Raw genomic sequence first — 26,107 nt, forward strand, 5'->3', positions numbered from 1 at the left:
CAAGGACTGGTCTTACCTGAAAAATATTGTAAGCTCATTCAAATTTCATGAATTCATCGGATCCAATGCAAACTGGAGATACAGGAAAAACAAATAAATTAGTAAACCAGCACCTCTCCACTACCCATTAATGGTGGGTTTTTCTGTTTCCTTTAATTGCAGCCCAGGCCTGCCTAGCGTCTCCCCCATCCTTTGCAAAGGACACTGAAAAATTTATGAGCAGCCCAAACTTATTCAATCATTTCAATATCTCAGACTTACAATATATCACATAAAGTGAGTACTCAAATGCTTGAATCATTACACTGAGGCCGTGTTTCTTGGATCAGTGATGTTTCCATCCATCCACCCGATGGGTCTGATGAGACAATCTGCAAACAGGGGCCAGACAAGGAAGTAATAGTGTCACATAAGAGTTAGATAAATGCTTCACTAGTGGAACCAGCTTGAAGATTTCTTGGCAGTTTAGACAAAAACTTGAATGTCTTCACCACACAAGCAAATTAGTGGGTAGGTCTCCTTTCAGACAGTGGTGAAACTCAGGTGATCATGGTGGTAGAGGGTTGTGGGTGGGAACAGGGGGCACAGTGTCACCAGGAGGGGCAGGGAGCTGATGAGGGCCATGAAAATCTGGAAGGGGTGGCAGGTGGTCAGAGGGTTTCTGGAGTTTGTGGGGATGCCTGTTTCCTACCTTTCCATCTATCTCACAGGTACAGATGCACAATCTCCCAGTTTATTTTATCTCTAGTGAGGCTCTGGTCTACAACAGGGACACAACAGAGTACCAGACCCCAGCCCTGCTCCCTTGGAACCCCAACCCATGCCCTCTGGTGGAGGTGATCGAGCTGCCAGGCTGTCCTTGCTCTGTCCCACCCCAGTGGCGCAGCTGCCCGAGGGGAGCTGCACTTCTTCCCAGACGTGGTTTCCACCCCATCAGCTCAGGTGCTGCACACCGAGGAGGGGACAGCTCGGGCACTGCAGGCACTGCTCCCAGCAGCTGCCAGTCTCCCTGCCTGTCTGCTGGGACATGGGTAGGAGCACACTGCCCCGTGCGCCAGCCTGAGCCAGAAACACTAACGCTGAAAAGCACATTCTAAAATGTAACAGGCTCAGGTCTTCAAGACCATCTCACCCATGCAAAAACCTAATGATTCTTCATGTGGACATCAGTCTAGATACCAGAGCCGTGATGATTTGTAGGGAACCATCAGACTTGTAGGCTTCTCTGTATGTCTCATTTGGGATGGGAAGACAGATAATATACGATCAGGTTGATTAGCCAGAAGGAGTGACTTACAGTTTCGTGCACCGTCTGCTTTGTACACCTAAACAACAGAACAAATTCAGATATATTCCTGAGTGGCCTATATAATCAAAAATATCTATATCTAGACCCTAAAACAGAGCGAGGATTTGTTTCCCTTTTAAAAGTCAAGGTGTCCAAGCACATAATATAGAAGGAAAGAAAACTTAGTATTTCCCTCTAGAGGTCTTTTAACGAAAGAATGTGTCACAATGATGTACCGCAGGTAGAAAACAAATTTGATAAAATAAAAATGTAGAATAAATATTATTTTTAAGGACACTGTCTCACAATATTTTTGGTTATGATACAAAAGCATATATTTGATTTGCACAATAAGACCCTTTCCAGAAATACTGTATAGTCCTAAAATGTCATGCTGTAAAGCAGAATCATCCATCAAAATGCAAAATAAGCAAGTTTCTTATTTTGGGACAAATAGAGTTCGCCAAAGATATGAGGTCAGGTGAAAAGAAGGAAAATTTTCTGTATTTTTCAGCCACCAGGATTGTGAGAAAAATCCTTTCTGAATTCTTCCCATCTATGTGCCTGTGATGTACCTGTGCAGCTCGAGGTTCCTTGTACACAGAAAGCAGGATGCATTAATCATGAGGAACAGAGGGCCTGGAGCTGCAGTGTGCCACTCCACTTGAAAAGCCTCTAAAATATGCTAGTGCCAGATCTGCCTCAGCTGAAAATTGTGTACTGCTCACAGTGATGCATCTGAAAAGAGTAAAATTAAATGTATGCTCTCAGAAAATTTGCTGCACATCTACTCCCAATTTCTTTCCATTTCTGCCCTACCAAAGGCTTGCAATTTCCTTCTCTGTCTTAAGCATGTTCCTTCTCTATCTTTCATCAGACCCACAAAGCTCCCTCCTGCCTTTCTCATGAAAGTTTACCTCAATGAAATCACCAAGGTAAATAGGGCAAGCAAGATTTTCCCACTACCTCGCGGGGAATTCATCTGCCCAGGCTTCATTTTCGGTAATGTATGGCTTTTGTTCCTGGCCTCCTCCACACAGTTACACACTTAGGCACGATGATAATCTGGCTTTCTCCCCATGTACACCTGGCAGATGGTGGTGTGTATTAGCTCTGACGGCAAGCACTGAGCAATGCAGCCTGCTCGTTGTCATACTGGAGCAAGAACAGCCTCGGCCACATTCCCAAGCACTTACTCTTTGTCTGGAGTTCCTCAGATATTTCAGTGCCAGCCATACATCACAACTTTAAGAGCTGAGGTGACAATTCAAAATACGAAAATCATTGCAGAGTAAATGAAGCAAATGATCGTTTTTGACAAATACACATGAGTGTGGCACTCAGAAATCTGGCTTGAATGTCTCTAAATAATTAAATTTATCTACCTCAGTAACTACATTTGAATTGCAAATTAGCTCTCCACCTCAGCCCTGCTGCATGCGTGCATCTCTGCTGGTACCTGAGCTCCCACAGCCTGCTAGCTCCGAGTGCAGGAGCACCTTTGGGTGGATGCATTTCGGTGCAGAGAGCACCCAAGGGTGAGGACGCTTGGCTTTGCTGCACAACGTTTTGTTGTCACCCTCCTTGCACTTCCTTTTGGTGCTTTTTAGTGGGCGCTGTGCTGTGCGGCACATCCACAGCCCAGGGACAGTGCCACACACGGAGCTGCTGGGGCAGGGCTGCTCCTGCAAACCTGGCTTAGTTCCATCACGTGTGTTGTGGTATCTTTTAACTGCATAAACCATCCTCTCTACCACGCTCCTGTCCTTTTTACACAGAATAGACAGGGGCATCACTGCTCATCTGATATTCCCCCCTGGGGGAATGACAAAATACACTGTTAACTCCCTATATTGTTTCCATCTTTGTTCAGTTCTCCACCAATGCCACCTTTATTACAAGTTACTCAAATCCCATTGTAAGACAGAATTATCCATCTCCCTACCACTTCTCAGCATATGAGCATTTTCCCGAGAACAATGACTTTGTTCTCCCAAATATCCTGTGAGATGAGGAAACTTCCTTACATCCATTTTACAAATAGAAGCTTGAGGCACAGAGATATTAATGTCAACAGGGCTAATTCATTTGAAGTGTTTGCAGTTTGACTTTCTTAGGGAACCAGGCATTTTATTGCACTGCATTCCTCCACAAAATACCAGTTTCCTGGTCTCCATTGGAAACTCCAAGCATCCTTCACTTCATTTCAGTAAGTCAGACTGAAGGGCTCAGATAAGAAATCCAGAAATTGAAGAACACACAGGCATTACCTGTGAGAAATGTCAGTGAAGTGATATGATTTAAATCCCCACGGAATTCCAGCACGTCAGGAATAAAATAAGGTTCTCCAGGGCAGTATTTAACAGCCCATCCCAGGAGACTTCCTCTTGTTCCATCTTACTCACTGCACAGATTCCCAGTTCCTGCAGCAAATAATGCAGAAGTCCTGGAGGTGACGGTTTCTCCCCATAGCTGTGACACATCTCCCAGCCCATGTACCCTGAACTATTTACAGCTCTGTGGAAAACCCTGTGTGTAAGGGGTGAGCAAGTAACCCAAAATTGCCCTTGTTGCCATTCAGGATTGTAAAGGCAGCTTTGCACTGGCAACTTGAAAACTGATTTTTTTTTCCAGTTCCATATCTCCCTCTGGTGCTGTAAGAAAACCCTTAGAACAAGTGAAGAAGGGGCTAGGAAGTTTCCAGGTTTCATGCTTGCAGCTCTGAAGTGATCCTGAGGTAGGAATAATCCTCTGCACAAGTGTCACAAGGATGCCAATGGTAAAGGGCCACTCTGGTTCCTTAGGAAAAGGAGCTACACTCCACAATGGCAGTAAGTGAATTTTGGCCCTTGTGCCCTGAGCTATTCTATTCCTCAGGCCAGGTTCAACTCTCCTGGCACCTTGTGACTCTTGATACCTCAGGTTCTGTCCCACCTGAGCCCTGTCCTCATCCTGCAGGGCTCAGTCCTGCCTCCTGCTTCCTCATCCCCGCTCTTCCCTTAACCATTCCCATGACCCTCTCCAGCACAGACACACACTCACAATGAGCACTCTGCACACAGAATGAAATCAGACAGCAGAAACTTCAGTCTTTCATGGGCATTTTCACAGCCAGAGTAAGGGACAGATCCTGACACCAGCCCTGCTCCTCACCCAGCTTTCCAGCCCTGCCCTAAAGCTTTAACTGAGCAAGGCTGTCACCTCTTTCTTGCAAACAGGCAAATTGTTTCAGAGAATAGAAATTGTGCACGTTTTGGCAGTGAAAGTTCTAAACGTAACTCTTAAATTTTAGAAAAGTTATGAAACATAGAAAAACAATTATAAATATTGTTGTGTCCTAGAGTGAGGCTTGATTACCTGGCTGCATTATTTAAGGAAAGCTTTTACAAACAGAAAGAATATGCATGTGATCTCTGGATAACCAGACAATCTCAGCTGACAAAACTGTAACTAAATGACCACAGTACTCAGTGTAATTCTCTCTGTCAGGTGGCCAGCTCTCTACTAGCCAGAGATCAAGAGGTGAATTCTCTCTATAGTGTCCTTTCTCTGTATCTGAAAGCAAAACTCAAAGGTTTTTAGCAGCACATCCAATTTATCTCTTCCACTAACAGGCAGCGTCCTCTTAAAAATCTTTTCATCTCTCTATAGTACTAAATTACACAGTCCTAATCCCAACTGAATCAGATGATTGTGCCCATCTGTGCTGTGGAGGCACTTGCAGATAGCTTCACTCAACATAAGCAGCACCTGCTCTGCAAACATCATACCTGCTATCCACACCTAAAAGCGGTTTTGGCTGACTGACAAGCATTACTCTTGTAACATTAGCCCAGCTGTATAGTATTTATTTATATAATCTGTTTTATATGTATGTGTTTATGTATTATTATTGATAAATAATAGAATAGAATAATATAATGCAATGATAAATTACATCACGGTTTCATTTGTTGGTTTGTTTTTATAATGAATTTATAATCTGTTAGTCCAGCTACATCTTTAGGTGTAGTTAGACGTATGGGACAGAATAGGCTATCTGGAGTCATCTGCCATATGCACTGGCTACAGACATCATGGATAGCCTTGGCAAGGGGAGGAGGTTCGTGCAAGTGTGATCTTTGTATTTTTAGAACGAGTTTTCTCAAATCTATCAAACGAAGAAAGGATATTATACTGATTCCAAGTGACTCCATCACTGCAGCTGGATACAAGATGCTGGGTGGTCACAGTGCCTGCTCACAGTTCAGTGTCTTACATCAGCCGGGTTGCAGCATCACCTTTCAAACACAGACAGGCCTGGTTTTCCATGACACACCTAGCTTGCCATTTAGGCCTAAGCCTGAGATCTGGGACCAGCAAGGCTGCCAACCTGCCTCACTGCTGTGACAAACTCATCAGCGACCGCCAGGCTTAAGACCATGATGCTCTGGCTGGACCCCTCACACCTGTAGCTTCAGGTTGCTTCCAGGAGGACAAGAGGAACTTTGGAACATGGTTTAAGCTGGGCAGATGTTCATTTGTGAAGTAATGTGCTAGAAGTTTAAGGAGTTGCTGTCTCAGCAGGGAGCTCCCTGTCAATCAGCTGGGTGCTGAAAGACTCCACTGAAAGAGCTCAAACTTGTTAAACATCCATGAGCTCTTTCCAGCGCCAGTGCAAGTGCCCTGGGCTGGGTCACACTGGAAGTCAGTGCCCCAGCACTACAGGCACAGCTTTAAAGGACCAATTTCAAACTCCCCACATGTCACCAGCAGAACTGATCCAACAGAAGCTTGAAAGCTTCAACATCCAGCCAAGAACCACAGGCTTGGACTGAAAGTCTTGGGAAAGAAAATGTGGGGTCTGCAGCCTGTTCCTGTGTGGTGGCCGGTGAACATACATTACAAGGGACAGAGAGTTCTCAGTAAGACAAGTCCCCAGCACCACAAGAACCACTTTACGCTAGGGTGACCAGAAAGGCTTCTCCCAGGATGCTTGTTCTGTTATGTTAATCTATCCCAGTTTGGATTCCCCAGTAGCCTGTCAGCCTCTACCCCCTTGTCACTCCCCCAGAGCTTCCCCATTGGCCCCCGTTCCCCGGTCCGGCCTTTTCCCCACCCCCAGATAAAACTGAGTTTTGGGCTCGTGTTTGTATTTGCCTCTGCAACCTTCGGCAGTGTAGCAGCAATAAATGCTCCTGGCAGAACGCACACAAATGCCCTTCTCGGCTCTTTGCTGCCGACTGCAGCACTGAACCCACCCGTGTGTCTGTGGGGGCACGCGGGACCCCACGGAACCGGGCAGGGACAGTATTATTCCTGGATTCAGGGGGAAATTGCAGAGTATATTTCCCTGAATGATTAATGTAGCGGCCACAGAGCTAATCAATAATAGAAATAATGACACACTGTCTGTGCTTACTGCATTGCTGTCCTTGCTTACTTACACGGCCCTGGCCAGCCCTGCCTCTGCCACTTCCTGAGCAGGGCAGGGAGGAGGATTTTGTCAAAACCGTGGTAGCCGAGCACAAGACGAGCCATGGCTGCAGGAGGATGTCCCATGTACCCTGGCTGGGCACATGAGGTTTTGGTGCAGGCAACCTCCCACAGCTCCAACCATGGGGCAGGGGCAAGAGCAGGCATCTGGAGCTGCTGGTGCTCTCCTGAGATTCATGACTGCCTCTCTGGCTCAGGGAAACATCCCAACAGCCCTGCACTTGCAGAAGTCACTGGGGGTGGGAACTACATGATCTTTAAGGTCCCTTCCAGCCCAAGCCTTTCGATGATTCTATGAAATCTATGAAATATCCTTCATTATATTTTAAATAGAAAGAACACTGCTTCTTTTACACTCTGTTTTCTGAGCCTTTGGATTGCCCTTGTCCAGGCTGGTCCCTTTGACAACGAAATCCTCCTCATAATGCAATATAGTAACATGACTTCAGACAGGGGAACTTCAAGGAAAACTCCAAAAGCTGCAGTAGAGCTCTCAGAGCCAGCAGCAGCAGGAAGGGATCACAGGTACACTCTCAGCACGCTGCTTACCTGGGGACACCTTCTTCCATTTCCACTCCACCATGTCTCATCAAAGTGACAGGTGTGAGACCATGGATCTCAGTTAATGTCTGTTAACTGCTTGGATGGAATTTGACAGAATATGAAATACTATTACTAAATGCACAAAAATAACTAAAGACAGTATGAAGTGAGCATGTATAGATATATAAAAATTATATATATGTATGTATGTATGTATGTATGCATTATTTTTTTTCTCAAGAAGCCAGTAAAAAGTTACTGGCTTTTATCCCCTTCTGAGATACTTTTGGAATATGTACAATGTACAATGTATAATATGTACAAAAGCCCTGACAATTATTCTACCACTTGTTACATAAAACACTAGAGTGTCTCATATGTAAGCAATATCCTTCCAGAAATAATTATCCTTTTGACATAATGTTATATATATGCTTCTTTGTTTAGGCATCCAGCAGATTAATAAAATCAAGACCCAGATGCCTTGAGACAAATTAGCTATTTCCTGTCAATAAAATATAATGCAGCACACTTAATCTGTAGGAAACACTGGTGCCATGAAATGCTTTGGGCTGCCTGTGCTGCTCATCCCTGTGGAAGCACTGTTGCTATTACAGCCCTACAACCACACAGCATTGGTCCACAAGTATAGAAGAGCTTATCTAAATAAGAGCCATGAACAACGTAAGATGGTTCCGCACCAAAAAAGAGCCATTTGACTTTGAATTTGCTTAGTCACTCTCCAATTCATTTTTCATCTACAGGATTCTCTATATTCACTTATAAAACCAGGTTGTTTTTATGGAGGTTTGAATAATGACAGTGCTCTGCAGCTGTTTGGCACTGCTTCTGAAATGGCATTCCTGACAGGGAAGATGCCTCTGACAAGACCAAGTGATCACAGAATCATAAAATCATTAAGGTTGGAAAAGATTATTAAGTCCACATCTAACCAATCACACTGTTGTTAATGGCTTGAGAGAAGAAATATTCTGAAAAAGTTTAAAAAATCCAACCCCTCTTATCATCCTATATTTTTCTTGTATATTTCCAACTCATCCAAGGGTTGTTTTCTTCTCTGGACTTTGGTTAAAACACTTAGATGCTCCAGCCTAGTTTGGAAAAAAATCAGTGAGACTCATTTGCAACTAGCACAGTTAATTTTGGAAGACCTGTTGCCATGCCACAGTTAAGCTGCATTATGTTTTATCATGTTGTTTAACACACAAAACACGTGGTATCACCCTCAAATGTTTACCACATACTCTCTTTTCTAAAACTTGACATTTATGACGTTTTTCAAGAAAGACAATAATTCAGGCTCTAAGCACTAAGTAATTAAGAATTAGTGCCCCAAAGCCCATGTTTTGAGTTCTGTGATTTATTGAAGATTTTCTACACTGACAAGGTCAAAACAGAGAAAGTGAAAACATACTGAACATTTCATGACTTCTCAGTGGCTCTGGCTTTATTTTACTCTCAAAATTCAGACTTTCAGCAGTCAACTAACATAAACCAAAATTTCTGACAGTTTCTCCAGTTCTTCAATGCTGTATGAAAAGCCATCTTAACCAGCTCAAACAGTAAGTATGTTGGGACCAATTCACACAGGACCCTCTTTCTCTAAGGCTCCCAGCCCCCACCAAGGAGACAGAAATAACCTCTGCTGGACTTTCTTCTTTAATATAAAAAATTATAGGGGGAGAGGAGGGCATTCACTAATGATTTGTTAAGACAAGGTGGAAGTCCTGAACTGGCTAACTTTAATGGAAACAAAGAAATCTGTTCCTCAGCCAAAGCTTATGACTCTCACTGCCCGGTCCACTTCCACCTCCCTTTGATTTATAGCAAACTGATCCATTCCTTGAAACAGATGGGTTTTTTGCACTCCCCTCACAAAAAAACTAAAGAACAAATCCAGCCAATAAAAACAAACCAAAAAAAATCCTCTTCTTTAAACAATAGTGACCTTTTCTCAAGAAAATAACAATTTTGATAAAAGTTTATTGTTTCCCCCAGACTTCTGGTGACCAGGAAGGAAAAGGTCAAGTTCTCACTAGAGCATTTTTCATCTGGGCAATTTTGAGAGGACAGAGAGCTCAGTATGCTGAAGGTGAAGCCCCGAAGGTGACCCTGTCAGCCTGAACACTGGCTGCCACCACTGATCCAGCCCCGGCCCCCCAGCCCCAGTGCCCCCTGCCACCCCCCGGGCTGCCTCCCCTCCTGCCACAATGCAGAGAAAACCCACCAAAACACAACCTCACCCATGCCACCCTGACAGAAACCTCAGTGAGCAGGACAGGCTCTAACAAAGCAAAGGACCCTCTTTTTTTTTACACAGAACAGAAAGTTCTGCTCTGAGCTATGTGGCTCTATGAGGAAAATTGGATGTTAGGCAAAAAACAAATCTCAAATCTTTTCCATCTATCTGAGTAAGTGACAGTTGTGATTAGATGCACACACTTGGGAAATTACAGCATGTGGCAAGGACGTGGTACCGTAATCCTTTCAAAAATAGTTGTGGTGCCAGAACAGACCCCTAAGACACTCCAGTATACCCCATCTTTCTCCCATTTCTGCTCTGTGTGACCCCTTTACCCCTCCCCACTGGGATCCCCTGCCCACTTCCCCACTCTGATGCAGGGCATTCCTTCATCTTGCAATGGAAGCAGCAACAGCAGGAGGCTTCACAGCTCATTGCCCTCAGCCCTGCAGCCTGGAACACGAGGAAGAAAAGCAGGGACAAAGATTATAGTGACTTTGATGGAGCAGGGGAACATGGATATTAAGTTGCAGCAGAATACGGATTAGAAGCTGTTGAACCTGGTTTGGCACAGAAACTCTGCGATGTCTATCTATTGCCTCTGCAAAGCTGCATTTGGCCAACCTGCTTGTAGCTTCTGGAAAGGTTTATTTATAGGCCACCCTTTCATTTTTGTTCATGCACAATTAGGAAGTGTGGAGAACTAAATCATTTGCAGCAAATGGAATTTGAACCGAAAGGGAAAATGCCTCCTTAAATCCCATGGAAAATGAGTTCCTGCTGTCTACCGCAGGAATCTTCTGTTCAATACCTCTGGATCATGCATGAGTTGCAAACTGATGTGCTTTGGCTGATAGGAGAGACCTTTCTGCTCTTTTACATCTGTCTTTTCAGGTTCCAAGAGGAAGGAAGAAGCTTAGGAGTGAATTTTAGAAAACAATTTCATTTTGTGTATGCAAACATCCTCACTAGAGAACCTACTCACACCAGTCAAATCTCAGTATAAAGATCACTTATTCAACCCAACAGGCTGATTCCAAAAGCCCAGTACACAACATACAAATGGAAAAAAATCTGTGTATTTGCTGCATATTTTCACAGTCTTCAACTCGCTTACAATTAAACTTTCCATTTTAAGGAGTATTACAATGGGGTTTTAATTCAACAGCATCTCCAGAAAAAGATTTATACCTCATACTTCCATATTTATCATGCCAAAGGGTAGAAATAAATGAGCGTTGTCACATTCTGACACTGAATAAAATGTCATGAAAGTCAAATGACACACTTAGAATTTAAAATTTTTTATTCCAGGAGAGAGAGAAACTGTTAAATATATTTAAGAAAAGAAGTAAGGCAATCAAAACAATGAAATAGAGGATCTTTCTTGCTTTATTACCTCTAGTATGCCAACCTCCTCTTTGTAACAGCCAGGCAGACAAAGACCTGTCATCCAGTATCTTCACAAATTACAGTCCAACCTGTAAATACAAACAGAGCACTTGATATGATCTTCAGGCATTTCTATTTTCTATTTAATACTGTTTCATGCATTCATGTGCTAATAAAGGTTAAACTAGGTGATCTTTCAAGCAGCCCTCTACACTTTATCTGCCAGAGCTATAAAAGCCAAAGAAAATTGGTGCATTTATATTGTGAAAAGAGAAAGACTCCAAGCATTGTAATGAAGTAGGGTATTTCTTCTTGTGTATCATTTCAGCAGCAGTTGTTTACAACAAAAACATTTAGTCAGAACTGGATTTTTATGAGAAATCCTCATGTGTTACTAATCTTCTGCTGACATCAGACTGATTCTCCTGGATCTTTCATTTGCTTCTGGTGAATCACCTTGCTCATAAAACAAATTGCCTTGTCCTGACTTGGATTTCCACGTTGATTTTCCGTGTGGCTTCAGGTATATGCAGCAGTTTACCCTTGAGAAAATTCAGCATAGTCATGCTAGCACAGTCTTCATCCTAAAATAACACACACCATTCTACAATGAACAAAATAAAATAAAAAAATTGGAGGAATTAATTCTAAAATTAATTCCAGTATAGAACAGCCTTTTTACCTCAGATTCCAAAAGCAGAACCAGATGCACAATTAAGTACAAGGTGGGCCACATAACCACAGATGAGAAGCAGACAAAAGTGTTTATCAAAATATCTCCTTATTCCTTTTGACTTCCCAGCCTTGTCTTCAGCCTTCCTAAGGTAGCAATTTCTCCTCTATACAGGAAATACACAAGTCCCTTTTTAACCCTCTCAGTAGTCTGAAATACATACCAAAAAACCCCTTTGTGGGGCCTCACAAAGAACCTTTAGGCAAAATAAGCAGCTGACTAAAATCACCTTTTCAGATCTCCACATCCTTCAAAAGATAAGAGCACGGTCCTGAACATGAATGGTTGGTTTGGCTGAGAACTGGCAGAGTTGCATTACAAGATGAGGAAAAGGTGTAATGAAAACCTTTGCAATACATAAAAGAAATCTCAGATGAACAAAGCCAAAGAAGAACATGGATAGAGAGGCTGGGTTTAGCAAAAGTGCTTCCACGATTTCACTGAATAGCTGAGATAAACAAGAACAGGCAAATCTTGATGCATCCACTCATCAGGCTAGAGAACGAATTATCATTACAGAATAAATGGCATTCTCCTTCAGGCAGAGTTGATAAACAGCCATCTAGAGAGAAGGAAAAAAACCAAGAATGTCCCCTGCAGAGGAATTGCAATAAAAACCCTATGTGTTACTATAATGTTTCATGATCACACAGGACGAGCCAACACCAATTAAAGGCCAAACTCTGCTCTGAAAGTACAAGCTCATCTCCCATTTACAGCAGCAATGGTAGAAGAGGCAAATTTTGGCCATGACCTTGTCTTTTATTAATATCCTAGATGCCAGAAGGCAGATTTACAAAGGCATTTTTCAAGCTAAAATTGCATATGGGCCCATTGACACAAATACAGGGATTTGCAGAAAATCCTCACAGGATGCCTGAAGTGGCTTTTTAAATTTTTAATCACAAACAAATGAGTCATGTTAGAAAGAGTACACAGAAAGAGAACTACCATCACCACCAGCACTGATTGTTTTAAAAAACCTAAATTAAGCTTGCCAAACCTAGCACTTGAAGTTTCTTTTCTCTGTTATTTGTATGCATACACAGAGTCTGACAAAGCATCCCCAAAATTATAACATAGACTTAAAAAAAAAAAAGATGCAAATTTTTAGAAATACCCACTATGGTGCAGTAAAATTCTTTCATTATTTTCCCATCATTTCATTTTATTCTGATAAATGCACACATTAAGCCCTTCTCTCAGTAATTTTTTTATACTCAAGTGGAATCTGATTTTTTCCAACATAGTTACTCTGAACTACTTCCTTCCTTTTCCAAAGACATTTGATCTTTTGCATTTGAAATGGAGCAACTGAAATTGGAATTGAGCAAAACATTTAATTTCCTTAGATCAAGAGATTCTTAGCACTTTCCAGATATGCTTTAATTATTTTGGGAGAACAACATAGCTTTCCTTGCTAACTCAGACCAGGTCTAGTAATTTCCCTGTATTGCAAACTAGTCAGTGCTTCTTTAGCCTAAAAAAAAGCTGATCTTTTAAAATATTGAGTTATGCTCTTTGAACAATCCACATCATGCGGATTTTTGTGGGGTTTTTTTCTGAAATATCTTCCTTGAATACTTTTTTACATAAGTTGGTAAAATGTAGATTATCTAAGTGTCTACAATTGTTTGCATCATCCTCCTCCACTTACTGTAATCTACAGACCTCAAGATTCTGGATATGACAGCAGTGCCACCATTGAAGGCACTTACAAAAGAAACAAACACCATGGCTACAGCAAGAACTTGAATTCATGTGCTAGAGGGTTTCTGCATTTCACAGTTATTGTTCTTTGTTTTGAGGTGGTGCCTACAGTTCTGAACAGCAAAATGATCCCTCCTAGGTATCAGGGGATGTGTAATGAAAACTGAAAGGGAAGATGAGAATAATAACTCGTTGACTAATCTTTTTTCCCCAGCTGTCATTTATGCCCTCACCCATGCCTTCATTTCTGTTCCCAAGTTATTGTTTTAATTTTGACCAAGCCCATGCTGAAATTGAACACAAAGCTATTTAAAATACTTTGGGTCCAATCTAACTCCTATTCAAGTAGATGGAAAGAAAGATGGATTTTATTTCTTTATTTCAGAATAGAAAATATTCCTGTATTTCTGCTAAGACAAAGGCCAGTGCAGGACATCAAACCACTACATTCCATCACATCAGAAGCATTTCCCACATGGGTCTTAACAACGTGAGATACAGATGAAAACAAAAGCCTTTTTCCCAAGCAACAGCACCACACCAGTCCTGTCCCAAGCTCCTCCTCACTCCTTCCTGACCCGGGGCAATTGCTCAAAGTCTTGTCCACATTTTTTTCAATTTACTTTCCTTATATTTACTGCCCAATTTATACTGGCAATGAAGCCAGCCAAGTCATTCCTTTTTGTTTTGAGAAGAACAAGGTGGATAATTTTTTGTAAATCATTTTTACAAACACAATATTCATAGTCCTAGAGATGAACTGAAAAATCTACTGCAAGGACTGAGCAGCAGTTCTTAAACAAACTTTCTTGGTTTTATTGCTGGTGCTTTATTTTTCCTTTCTTTCTCCTCTCTTGCTGTCTCTGTCACCAGTACCAACCATTTTCACTCTTAATATCACACTGTAATTAAAGAAATTTCTTGTTCTATGGTTTAAAAAATTATTTTAATGACCTTCACTAATTCAGATACGTCTTCAAGTCTTTGTGCTATAGCTATTGAAGCAAGCAGGAGTCTCAAAATGTCTGTGAAAAGCACTTACTGAAAATTTTACATCTAAAAACACTAGCTAAGAATTCTTTTCAGAGGCTTTGATTCCATGAAGCCGCCATGATCTTCCTCCTAAACCAGACAGACAAAAAAAAAGCCACTTAGAGGAAAATGGGAAAAAAACCGTAATACAGAAAACACTACCCTGCAGCAGAGTTCACATCTCAACAAAGAAGAAACTCAAGGACTGCATAACATCTACTAGGATATTTGTTGTAGATATTATATTGATGTAAAAATGTATGTCTCTGGTGAGATGAAGGATGGTAGCGCAGAGCTCGAGAGAGAAAACAGGGCAGCACCTGAATCCTTTGTTTTAAGCACAGAATCATCATATCATCATTAGGGCTGGAAAAGACCTCTAAGATCATCAAGTCCAACCATTCAACTGTATGGCACAGGAGACATATCCTTTGAGATACAACAGTTGTCTGTGTCCTCTTGCATGAAAAATATTACCCTGTCTCATGCCATGAGTTTGCAAACCACGTATCCCTACATGTGAAAAATAATGTGGAGCCAGACTCAAGTGAAGTAGGAGCAAGAAGCCCACAGGACAAGTATTCCTGCTCCGTGGCCTTCCTACATCACCAGAGCAGCTTCTGCTGGCTCCCAACCCAAAAGACAGGACCCAGGAAAGGGATAAAAGAGGTGGGAGGCAGGACCATGAGGAAGCTTGGCTCCCAGAGCAAACCAAGCATCAAGGGAGACCAGGGACAGGAGAGCAGGGAGGCCTGAGTCCTCACCTCCTTTGCTATCCCTGTGTCCACGCTGAAGGAAATCCAGTGTTCACATCTGCCTGAAGCACAGTATTCCCTGGGCTCCCACTGCAACACAGCAGCTTTGCTCTGCCCCTTGCACAGCTCTGCAAAGCCTCATCTGAAACAGTTAAGTACAAGGAAGTGTAATTTTAAGTTCTATCCGTAACTCACACGGAGCTATTATAAAAGGAGGAACATTACCCATATTATAAATGTTACATGAGTAAACGAGGAATATGAATGAGTGAGAGCTATTCATCTCAATGAGCACTTCTCTCTTGGAGAGTGTTACAAAGCCACAGGATGTCCCCAAGTTTCAGAATTTGCATTCCCACCTTTGAGTTAGATGAAAAACTTGCAAAAGCATATGTATCTAGATAGCTCCTTAATGACCCTGCCTCTCAGGGGAATTCTGTGCATTGCATATTCAGGAGAAAGACGGCAATAGACACAACCACGCACGCTTACCAACAATAATTGCTACTTAAACAGCCATTTTCTCCTGCAAACAAAGCTTTACTGGGCACCTACTATCAACCCTCTGAATGAGGGAAAGCCAAAGATCTTCCAAAGATGTAGATGGGGAGCAGTGGGATAGCAACTGAAACCATTTCCATTGCCTACAGCTGTGTCTGTGTTGCAATTAAAAGATGTATGTGGAGATAAACGCTTAATGCTGAGGACCTAATGCCACATTATTTTAAAAACCAGGGAGGGTAGAGAGTGGGGATGTACTTCAGGCACAGTCAAGTCTGATCTGATGTGCTGAATTAGCAGTGGGCACACTGGTCTCCGTGCAGGAGGAGCTGAGTTCATGAGCTCTGAGACCACTCAGTACCACAAACCACATGACCTTAGTGCAGGCAACTGGAAGAGCTGTTTCAAAATGCATTCCAGATCTGAATAAAACCACTAATGTAAATGCACACTTCTTCATCCTGTTCCTCAATACCTTTGAAAACACTGAAATAAGTCATGCACAAAGGCACAACTCAAGGAGAAGAAAGATTGCACAGTAACTTCTCTTTTGCCCAAGCTGCTATGCCTTTCATGTTGCTTTGATAATAAAGGGAACGAAAGTCTGAAGCAGAACTATTCAACTAAACTACACTCCATTGCTTGGTTCTGAATAAAGAAATTTCAAGCTTTTCTACCTTACCTATTATGCTATTCTAAGACAGAAAGATTTCTATAATTTTAAAGGTTTGTTGGGGTTTTTTTCCCCGGCATTAATGAGATTTTTTTTCCTCTGAGAATTTAGCACTTTTCTCACAATTACCATTCCACCTCCAGTTTCTTTAACACACCTGTTTCTGCACAGCAGACAAGAATGAGCTGTTTTTGTTAGGTAGTGTCTTCCCAGTAGATGCTGCCACTGCAGTGCTGAGCACCTCTCACAGCAACACCGAACACTTCTTTATGAACCTTCAGTGCCAAAGTTGCACACTGATTTTGCTGCACCAGAATTCCATTCAGCAGAATTCATTGCTGCACCAGAAGCATCTTTCCTGCAGCATTAACAGGGATACCCCTGTGCCAGTGCAGGAACTGTAACAAAAGCAGGCAGAATTGCAGCCTCTCTCTTTCTCCCAGGTTGTTTGAGAGGGCAGGTACTTCATTTAGCATATTTCTTAAACTGGGAATTGTTTTTAAGAAAAGAAAAATACACACACAAAAAAAATCCTGACTACTCTTATTTCGGTTCTGATGCTCACAGAAACACCATTTTTACCAGGTACAGGGAAGGTAAATGACAGCTTTAAACCAAAGTGATCTGTTTCAGTCAAATATATTTGCTTTTTTTCTTGAAACTTCTCTCCTGCCCTTCCACATGCCCAGACTGGAGAACAGGCAGTGGGTACAGAAACTCCTCCCTGCCAGGAAGCCAAACCACAAGCAGACACCTCCAGGGGTGAGCACAGGGCAGGGAACAAGCTCAGTGAAAGCTGGTTATAAACCAAACCCACATCGTGGATGCCCTGCAACCGCCCCCATTCCCCCTGGGGCTGCCCACTTACATAGGCAGCCAGCAGCTCCTCCGTGGCTCTTCCCTTTCCAAAGATACTGTGGCCCCAACCTCAACCCCTGCTTTGGTGTGGGCAGCTCTTTCCCCCTGGGCTGGGGATACAGCTCACTTCTGGCTTTGAAATTAAACCATTTGCCTAACAGGTCTCCCAAGATCTGGGCACCATCACAAGATGCCCAAATCACCAAAATTTTCACACCTAGCTGGGTTAGAAAGTTAGGTGGAGAGCAGAGCAGCATTTTCATCTGGGAGCCCAAGGAAGGGACATGACTGGCCCCACTGTGAAAGCAGCGAAGGATTCGCACTGCCCCGTAACCAGATCTTTCCGTGATGCCAGCCTGAGCTTTGTGACAGAGTGGGGAACATCTCCACTGCCTTCACATGATCCCACCTCAGGATTTTAGATCTAACTTTACTATGCTTTAAAAAAAAAATATCTGTTGTATAGGATTGGTCTGTTTCTACTCCTTGGTGATGTGCATGACAGCAACACAGCAGAAATATAGCACATGCCCTTAATTTAGTCCCTGTAAAGCTCTCCTGTAACTGCTTAATGCAATCAATTCCCGAGTAATCTGAACTGTGCCCACAAATGAGCATAAATTGGCATCGAAGCTAGGACAATGCAAGCAGTGGTGTTAGTTCCCAACCATCTATTGTAATTCTGTATTCATTGGAGAGGTTCCTCTCCTGGTTAATTTTAGAAGTTCTTTACACAAATGACTGCTATCCTCTGATGTGGGGCAACAGGGAATGTCTTTTTAGCACTAAAATTACACAAAACATACTATGCATGTATGTACACAAGCAGAACTGAACAAAGAGTATTTAGAGAAATTCTGGACTCATTTGCTTTGGTGGATAAATACTGGTTTTAGGTAAAGTCCATTTACAAAATTACATGACACATCCATATATATATATACACACACGCATCCCTTCAGTACAGAAAATTACCTTTAAAAGTATTTAGAACTACACTGTGCATTAACTACAAAATAAGCCACATGCAGACTTGCAGATGACAAACAGCAAAGGGGGAATGATTTGCGTTATTGCAGAGCGAGGTGAGGCAGGCAGCGCGGGAGCCCTGCCCTCCTGTTCGCTCCGTTGTCTCCGGGGAAGGGAGGGAGCCGATGATGTTGGGAAGGCTGCACGGCCGTGCTCCTGCGCTCCCTCTTCCTCTCGCCCTCTCCAGTCTTTTCCTTCTCACACTGCCGCAGAGCTTTCCAAATGAAGAAGCTGTTTCCATGACACCAAACCCTTAATTTGAAGCATACATATAAACAGCCTATGATTGTGATCACAATGCACCATTTCTTATTTATTTTATTCTTTCTTTTGGTTCTGCTTTGGACAGAGACAGGCAGTTCTAACGAAATACAACATAAAAATCACTGGTTGTAAACAGCAAGCAGTTTCACCTTTAGTGTTTTACAAATACCTTGATTTTGTTCTCTATTAAATTTCTTGTCATGTTTAATAAACCTAAGAAGCAGACTAGTTGCCTAATCAGAGTGCTTTGTGTTTACGCTTTGTACTTTTAGCCAGACACATCTCCATGGTGCTTTGTTCTTTTGGTGAGGTCTTAGTTTAGTGCATCCTTTCCCCTCACTATTTACTTTTCCTCAAAAGCTATTTTTTGGTCACTCTCTTTCCCAGAACAGTGTTTTGTATTCCTCTATCATGGCAAACTTACAATAAGAAACTACAAATGTAAGTATTCTTTCTTTTTAAATTTATCTACATTTTTATCTATTTATCTAAAAGAAACAAAAGAACATTCTTCTGGCATAAAAAACTGTAATAAAATATGTGCCACATTAAGAAAAACATAATCTTATATTGAACAGGACTACCATCAGTGGAACACACCCCATAAGCAACCATTTTATTTTTTAATTATTTAATTGTGCATTCTTAATCACAAGATCAAGATTTATTTGTCCTTCTAAAGAGAAATTTTAGTCAAAATATTCTCCAGTTAAAACACTGTAAATTTGTTTGATTCCCAGTGAAATGGAATCAGAAAGTAAAGATGGCAGGAAGATGAAGGTTTTGTGCATCCACAGCATCCCCTCTCTCATCCAACTCCTGCTACCAATGAAAGCAGTGGCAGAAGCGGAATGCAATAGCAGGTAAGTGTTATTCATATCCTCAGCTTTATTAACAAGTCTGAGACACCTACGGCGTGTACACCCGCACACCTGCTAAGCCAAGGGCAGGGAAAGCAGGCATTTACTGAGTGCCTTATTTCCCATTGCTCCACACCTGCAAGGCAGCTGCCCATGGGTGCCCTCAGCTCCCTTCTCAAACACAGCAGCTCCTGCCCCACTGCTACAGGTAGGAATTACAGCTAGGAATTACACTGTAGCTGCAAGTCCCGTGCCATTCCCTGAGTGCGCAGGGGGACGCAGGGAACGTGACAAGGTGGCACATTTCCATCTGGCCATCACTGGTATGCTCACTGTGGAGAGCAGCTTGTACCTTTGGGCCAGATGTTTCGCTCTCCTGAAAGACAGGAAGCAACAAACAGCCAAAACAACACTGGGAGCAGCTTCTCAATATGGAGGCCCAGAGACTGATCCCAAAATCAACACACAAAAGACAGAGCTAAATATGCACAAGTGATTTGATGTACCAGCAAAATCAGCACCGTCCCTTTTCCTACCCCCAGATTACCCAGAAGTTCCTGCACACAAAGGAAAGGAGAAAATTCCATGGCTTTATGGCGCAATTCAACCCCTGGCATACTTGCAAGCAGTGATATATTAGGGTAAAGGTTGCAGGGGGGCTTCAGAATTGGAGCAATAAATCATTTTATTGGTATCTTTTCCCCATTCATGGAGGCTTTCTTATGACATAGACTTTTCCCCAAAAGCAGCCTGTTCCAAAGGCCAAGGAAGGCAGAAAGACTCCCTGCGCTGAAGACACCAGGTGTCCCACGAGGTAAAATGTGCTACCCATAAATGTGAGCACCTGGCTGTACCATCCATGAAGGACACATCCACAGAAACTTGCAGGAAGCAACAAGATGAGTAAAGCCTGGAAGCCCATAAATAGCAGAAAACACTCAGGACGTAGAAATGTGAAACACAGGAGCAACCAGCAAAGCATGGCACCCAGAGTTGAAGGGGGTGAGACTGCTAGGTGGCCACAGGAGTTCATGCATGGGACACTCCCTTCTTCTGTGTGGCTACTTCAGCCAGGCATGATCTGCCCTTCACATGAGACCACACAAGAGCTAGGCTCAAGCCTGTGCCGTGCAAGTTTGCTCTGCAAACCTCAAGCAAGTTTTTCAGTCATCTGTCAAAGAGGAACAGCAGTAGAGCCACACTTCACAGGGACAGAGTGAAGACAAATATGCGGGAGCACATAGAAGACTGCAACAGCAGGTACTAAGAGACATGAAAAACCTTGAGAGAAGCAGCAGGTCTGGGGTTTGCAGCATCCCCATCCCTGCCTAACAAAAGGGCTTCCTTTCCTTCAGGAAATCCTCACAAGAGCATCCAGCCTGGAGGGTGAAGTGTGATCCAAGCTCTATTGAGGGGTATGGACATCAAGGCCTGTGCTCACAGCTTTTTCATGGCTTGTGGAGAACCTGGCAATCTCTGAAAATAATTTGAGATGAGACAAGGAAATGAGATAATGATGCACTTTAAAGTCAGCTACTGAAGAGAGATGGGGTACCTGACGAAGGACAAAGGTACTTGCTGGATCACACTGACAGGGCGACACCAGACACAAGTAATTTGAACTGAAGGAAAGGCTTTTTCAGTTGTAGTGTAGGGTTTATACCATTAGGTTGCTGCCGTTCTGCATGTTATTCTGAGAGCTATTAATGCATCTCTATCTTTTATTCAATTATATTTTTTCCCTTTAATAAACTTGCTTATTCAGTCTCACTATCACACCAAAGGACTAATTTGGATTTAATTTATCTCTCTCTGTGTACTTGCCATAGCCACTGTTCCTTTTACTTTTTCTCCCCTATCTGCCAGTCTTTTTAATTCTCTGTCTTTTGTGTGAGCCTCGTAGGGCAAGGATCATACCTACTTCTATTTTTGGAAACCATCTACAGGGAATAAATTATGGTGATTATGTCCAGCAGAATTAGATTGTAGTGACTGCCAGACATGGAATAGCCACTGTCAGAGATCCTCAGAACAAGATCATCTGGCTTTGCCCTCAAGTAAGAAAGAACAAGGAAGATGCACCGCCAAAATCAGTATTATGAAAATGCCTCTATCTCTAATCTCTGAAAAAGTGCATGGTGAATGCTGCCTACAGCCAGGGAATCACAGAGAGAGCCAGGCATTTGAGCTTTACCACAGAAAGGACATAATAACATTAGTGACTGCTGAATTTAAAATTGAATTCTACTGAAGTTCCCATTTGAAGCTACACTTATTCCCTTGCTCAAGGCTTTGAGTGTGGGTAAAAGGGTGGGAAAAAGCTTTGAATGCAATCTTCATTTTACACATTTCTGATATTTAAAATGTTTCAAAATTATTAATGTTCTACACTTTGCCTCAGTCCAAGTGGTGGCTTATCTAATATTACTTTATGAAAAATTTGGAAGTATGAAAATAGTATTATCCATATATTCAACTAAAATCTGTTTATTTATGTAGTAGGAAAAAATGGCCAAATATTTTAACATCAAATTAAGTGTGTGGCATAGACCTCCCAGAGGAAAAGAAATAGACTCCTGTGAAGGTGCTCAGTTCAGTAGCTGTAAGGTGAAGAATGCCAATGCTAACACAGCTGCACTTTTGACTCAGACACTTGAGGCTACATTGGTGTGATGCTCTAGAGGTAAGGTGGTTTAAGGAGACAAGGTGCAGGCTGAGTTTCCCTAGCTTGTTCTTAACTGCTTTAAGCACTTTTTCTCTACTGGTGCCTCTATATATGTTCAAAGAGGGCCCGTAAGGAGGGAAAGAAAGGGTGCTTGTGCCCTTATCTTGTTGCTTCTTGGTGTGTTAGAGACATCTGCAAGAGCTGGGAGTCTGGCTTGTTTGGGTTTTGCTGGCTTTTTCTATCAACAATGTAGGTTCTGTGTCTTGCTTGAGAGGCAGTCATTGGTAACCAGAGCTGTGAGAGTTCTGCTGACTCTCTAGAGTGAGGAGCTTCCACAGGTCCAAAGAAGACTGTCACCTGGCACCCAGAGCAGGTCTGGGTGTCTGCATGTATGAAAAACAGGTTGTTCTGAATATGTTTCACCTTTTTGTCTAACTGATGTAACCATGATAATGTGGATTAACATATCCATATTCATTTTCCTGTAAAAAGTATAAATTGCAGAGTTTCACAGACTTTTACCATAGTGGGTTTGTTTCTGTGGGCTCTCTTACCAGGTAGATATTTCTGATTTAAGGAACTAGTATCCATTAAAAGGCACCTTTTTTTCCAGTAACAAACAACCCTGCCAGTGTAAGAGGAAACCAGAACTCTCCAAATATTTTTTTCCATGCTGACAATCATGACACACAGGTGAGATGATTGATGAAGCATCAGAAGAGCAGAAGGGAATGGACATTTTGGGCACATGCCAGATCTTCCTTTAGGCTGCTGCATTGTGAGCCTGCCTTAGGGCAGTTTCATTTCTTCTCCAGCAGCACATCATCCCAGAGCAGCAGAGCTCCTCCTCTGTGCCATGCTCTGGAGGAACCCAGGGCAGAGCAGTAACCACCTGGAATCCTCCCTGATGAGAGAAGCTGCCAATATCTGCCCAAAACCTGAAAGTTTATAAATAGACATCAGAACAGATGGGGAGATGCATCCCTTCCTAAGTCAGGATTTACATTTTCTTGCATTCATATTGCAAATGTTTTGTTGCAACCAACCCTTTGGGGATTTCTGTGATGGCTGAAATAAAAAGAGAGGATTTCAGGCAACACCTGACTGTTGAATTCAGAGGCCTAAGCCCCATACTCTTCAAAAGGTCAACACCTTCCCCTGTGAATCTGTGACTGATTGGAGGTATTAACATCTCCTCAACCACATAAATAGTCTTGAGTAAGGAAGGATTTCAGAACATTAACCTCAGTAATTAGTCTCCTGTATCACCTCCTTTAAAGGATGCATGCTGAGAAGGAGGCAATAAAGACATTCAAAGAAATTAATCCTTTTTCCTATATTTTTTCTTGTTTCTTCAGGCTGGCCCTAAGGAGGAGAGAAATTTCACCCTGATAGCTGGAAAGGCTCCTATGGTTGAGCCTTTGGACATCTACTCTTTTCCCTGTCTTAAGGAGGAGCTGGTTCTGGTGCACTTATGTAAAATGCAGATGTTTCTTTCAAGGTCACTTGGCTGAAATAGCCTCTCGATGTTTTCTTTCCTTATTCCAACATGCTTTCACAATAGCTTTGTGTTCATCTGGCAAAGCAACATGTACAGCCACGCAGTTTGGATAGCTCACCCAGCAGCCCACTGCTCACCACTGGCACGGGGAAGCCACTGTGACATCTACAAGATACCTATCACAAAGATTTTTACCTTTTTTGTTCCTGTCAGGATTGGTGAGCAGTTTGGAGGAAAGTAGCCAAGGCTGCAGAGTTCAATTAAAACTCCCCCATTTAATGACAACCCTTTACCAATCAGATTTCTGAATCACTCCGTTCATTCTGTCTTAATTAATCTTCTGGCCTCACATCACCCCAGCTAAAAGAGCCTGTATTGGATATGAACAACACATATAAGCAACCCACACATCTTGCCTAATACCACGATGTGCACATGGGGATAAGGAGCTGAAAGAAACATGAGATGCAATTGATAAGATAGCAGCACCATCCCTGCACTGTGCACACAAACTTCACAAACACTCCCATTGGAAAAGGAATCCCTGAGGAGCCATTGTGTGGGGAACCCACAGCTCAGGCTCTGTAAGAAAGCAGTGGGAAAACCTGCTGTCTTCTAGGAGCTGGTACAGTGTCACTGTCACAGAGCTACGGAGTGAGTGAGCAGTACCCGCTGCATTTTCACACTATGAAATCATATGTCTTTTTAATTTGAAAAAAGTTTGGCTGATTAAGGTTATTGATATCTGTATTTCCTATGGGAATTTTAATAGCAAACAGGAAACCACCAGATAGAAATATCTATAATAGTAATGCTGACAGACCTCTGACTATAGCATCCTAAACTCTGGCTTTATAGCAACCTGCTTAGAAGTTTCTACACCCACAGAATTTCAGTCCTAGCCTAGCTCTTGGGACTGCTATATTCCACTTTTAAAAGCAAACCCATCAATTATCTGGATAGTGAAGGAGTGAAGGATAAACTTGAACAAGTTACATGAACATTTTAATTAAAGCACATCTTGACAAAAGATCAAGAAGAGAATAGTAAGTTAACATCCATAAAAAATGTGTTGAGACAGCTCTGATATATTTTCCAGTTGTAGAAAAGGTAATTGGATGAAATGAAGGGGAAACAAATTCAATGTGATAAATGTAATAGATATTTATTGCTACAAAGGATTAGCTAGAATTACCTTCAAGCACAGGCTTGATATGATAATTTGGTAAGAAGAAACTGCCTTTCCCTCTCATACTATATCAACTTCTTTTATTATGATGTTCCATAAAGGGGAGAAAAAAATCACATTATGGATTTGCTGGCCTGTGGGATAACCTTGAAATTGTGCCACTGAATTTCCACATCTTTTTTTAGACCTCCAGTATGGAACCAAAATAGTACTGAAAGTACATGGAAGATTAGAATATGGGTAAATACAGAGTGGGACCTTTTCTTGCCACAGAGAAAAATCCCTGCGACCTCCACTCATTGAGAGTCAAGGCACAAATGAAAGTGCCTAAAGGGAGAAGAAAAAAATCTTACTCAGAGAGATAACAGAACTTTCTCAGCTGTGAGCATTCCTTGTCGAATGAGAAAGTGTTCCTTTAAACTATCACTCCACACATACTGTGTGTGTGTGTGTGTAAATAGCGGTGATATATTCGTGTCACATCTGTACTGGTTCCGTGCCACAGGGTGTAATGAAGCACATGGCTTTTGCCTTCCCAATAATGACTCACATGCTACCTACAGTAAACTAAGAAGAGAGGGGTGGCACAGTAACTACAAATGCAGAAAAAATGTGTGGTTTTTTATAATTTCCGTCTTCTTGTAACTATCCTTTTCTGTTTTCCTTCAAGAAGCCAAACCAAACCTAAGTAGCACTTTTGCCTGAACAAGGAGTGCTATAAATAAGTGTTACAAACAAGGAGTGTTATAAACAAGTGTTATAAAGAAGGAGTGCTATAAAGAGTTGAAAACCCCTATTTTATCTGCAAAACAGACATGCTGACATCTATGGCATGACAAAGCAAATGGATTATTTCTAGACTCCAGGTTGTGCAGAGGTGGGACCTATGTCTGTAAGACTGTTCCTAGCACAGTAGTGTTGCTACTAAAATATTAATAACAAATGATATACATAGCCTGAAGGGTGGGATCTTTTGCTTAAACTCAAAAAACTCCACTGAACAAGCGTATGACACCATCAGACACACTCTCTCGAAATTGTTCTAACTCAGTATTGACATTTATCTCCATTATCCATCACATCCATGAGATTTTAATATAATTATTTCAGAACATTGCTCAGCTCTTGTCTGCTCTTGGAAATATATCAAAATAGCTACAATTATTCCGAGATGGTTTATTTCAATATAAATCCCAAAGCGGACACTCTTATTCCAAAATAAGAGTTCTTATTTCCAATTTAATTTAATCTAGTTCTAAAATATCCTCCTGGGAGCTTATTCTGGAATAGTTCTTTTTGGTACATTTCCAAATGTAGGCAAGCCCAGAGTCAGGGATTGGAGACTGGAGTTTGCTGAAGAGAAAACTCTGTTTCCA

General features: G+C 42.1%; 1 long non-coding RNA gene across 1 annotated transcript in view; it reads right to left on the minus strand.

The window, feature by feature from the left end:
* LOC116440260 overlaps positions 1-26,107 on the minus strand; it is an 88,656-nt gene that overhangs the window by 22,749 nt on the left and 39,800 nt on the right. Inside the window, exon 2 of the long non-coding RNA XR_004238513.1 lies at positions 10,969-11,050. This is a non-coding gene — a long non-coding RNA (uncharacterized LOC116440260). The remainder of the gene's footprint in view (positions 1-10,968; positions 11,051-26,107) is intronic.

This window comes from Corvus moneduloides, chromosome 2, assembly GCF_009650955.1.
Source record: "Corvus moneduloides isolate bCorMon1 chromosome 2, bCorMon1.pri, whole genome shotgun sequence".
NCBI classification, from domain to species: Eukaryota; Metazoa; Chordata; class Aves; order Passeriformes; family Corvidae; genus Corvus; species Corvus moneduloides.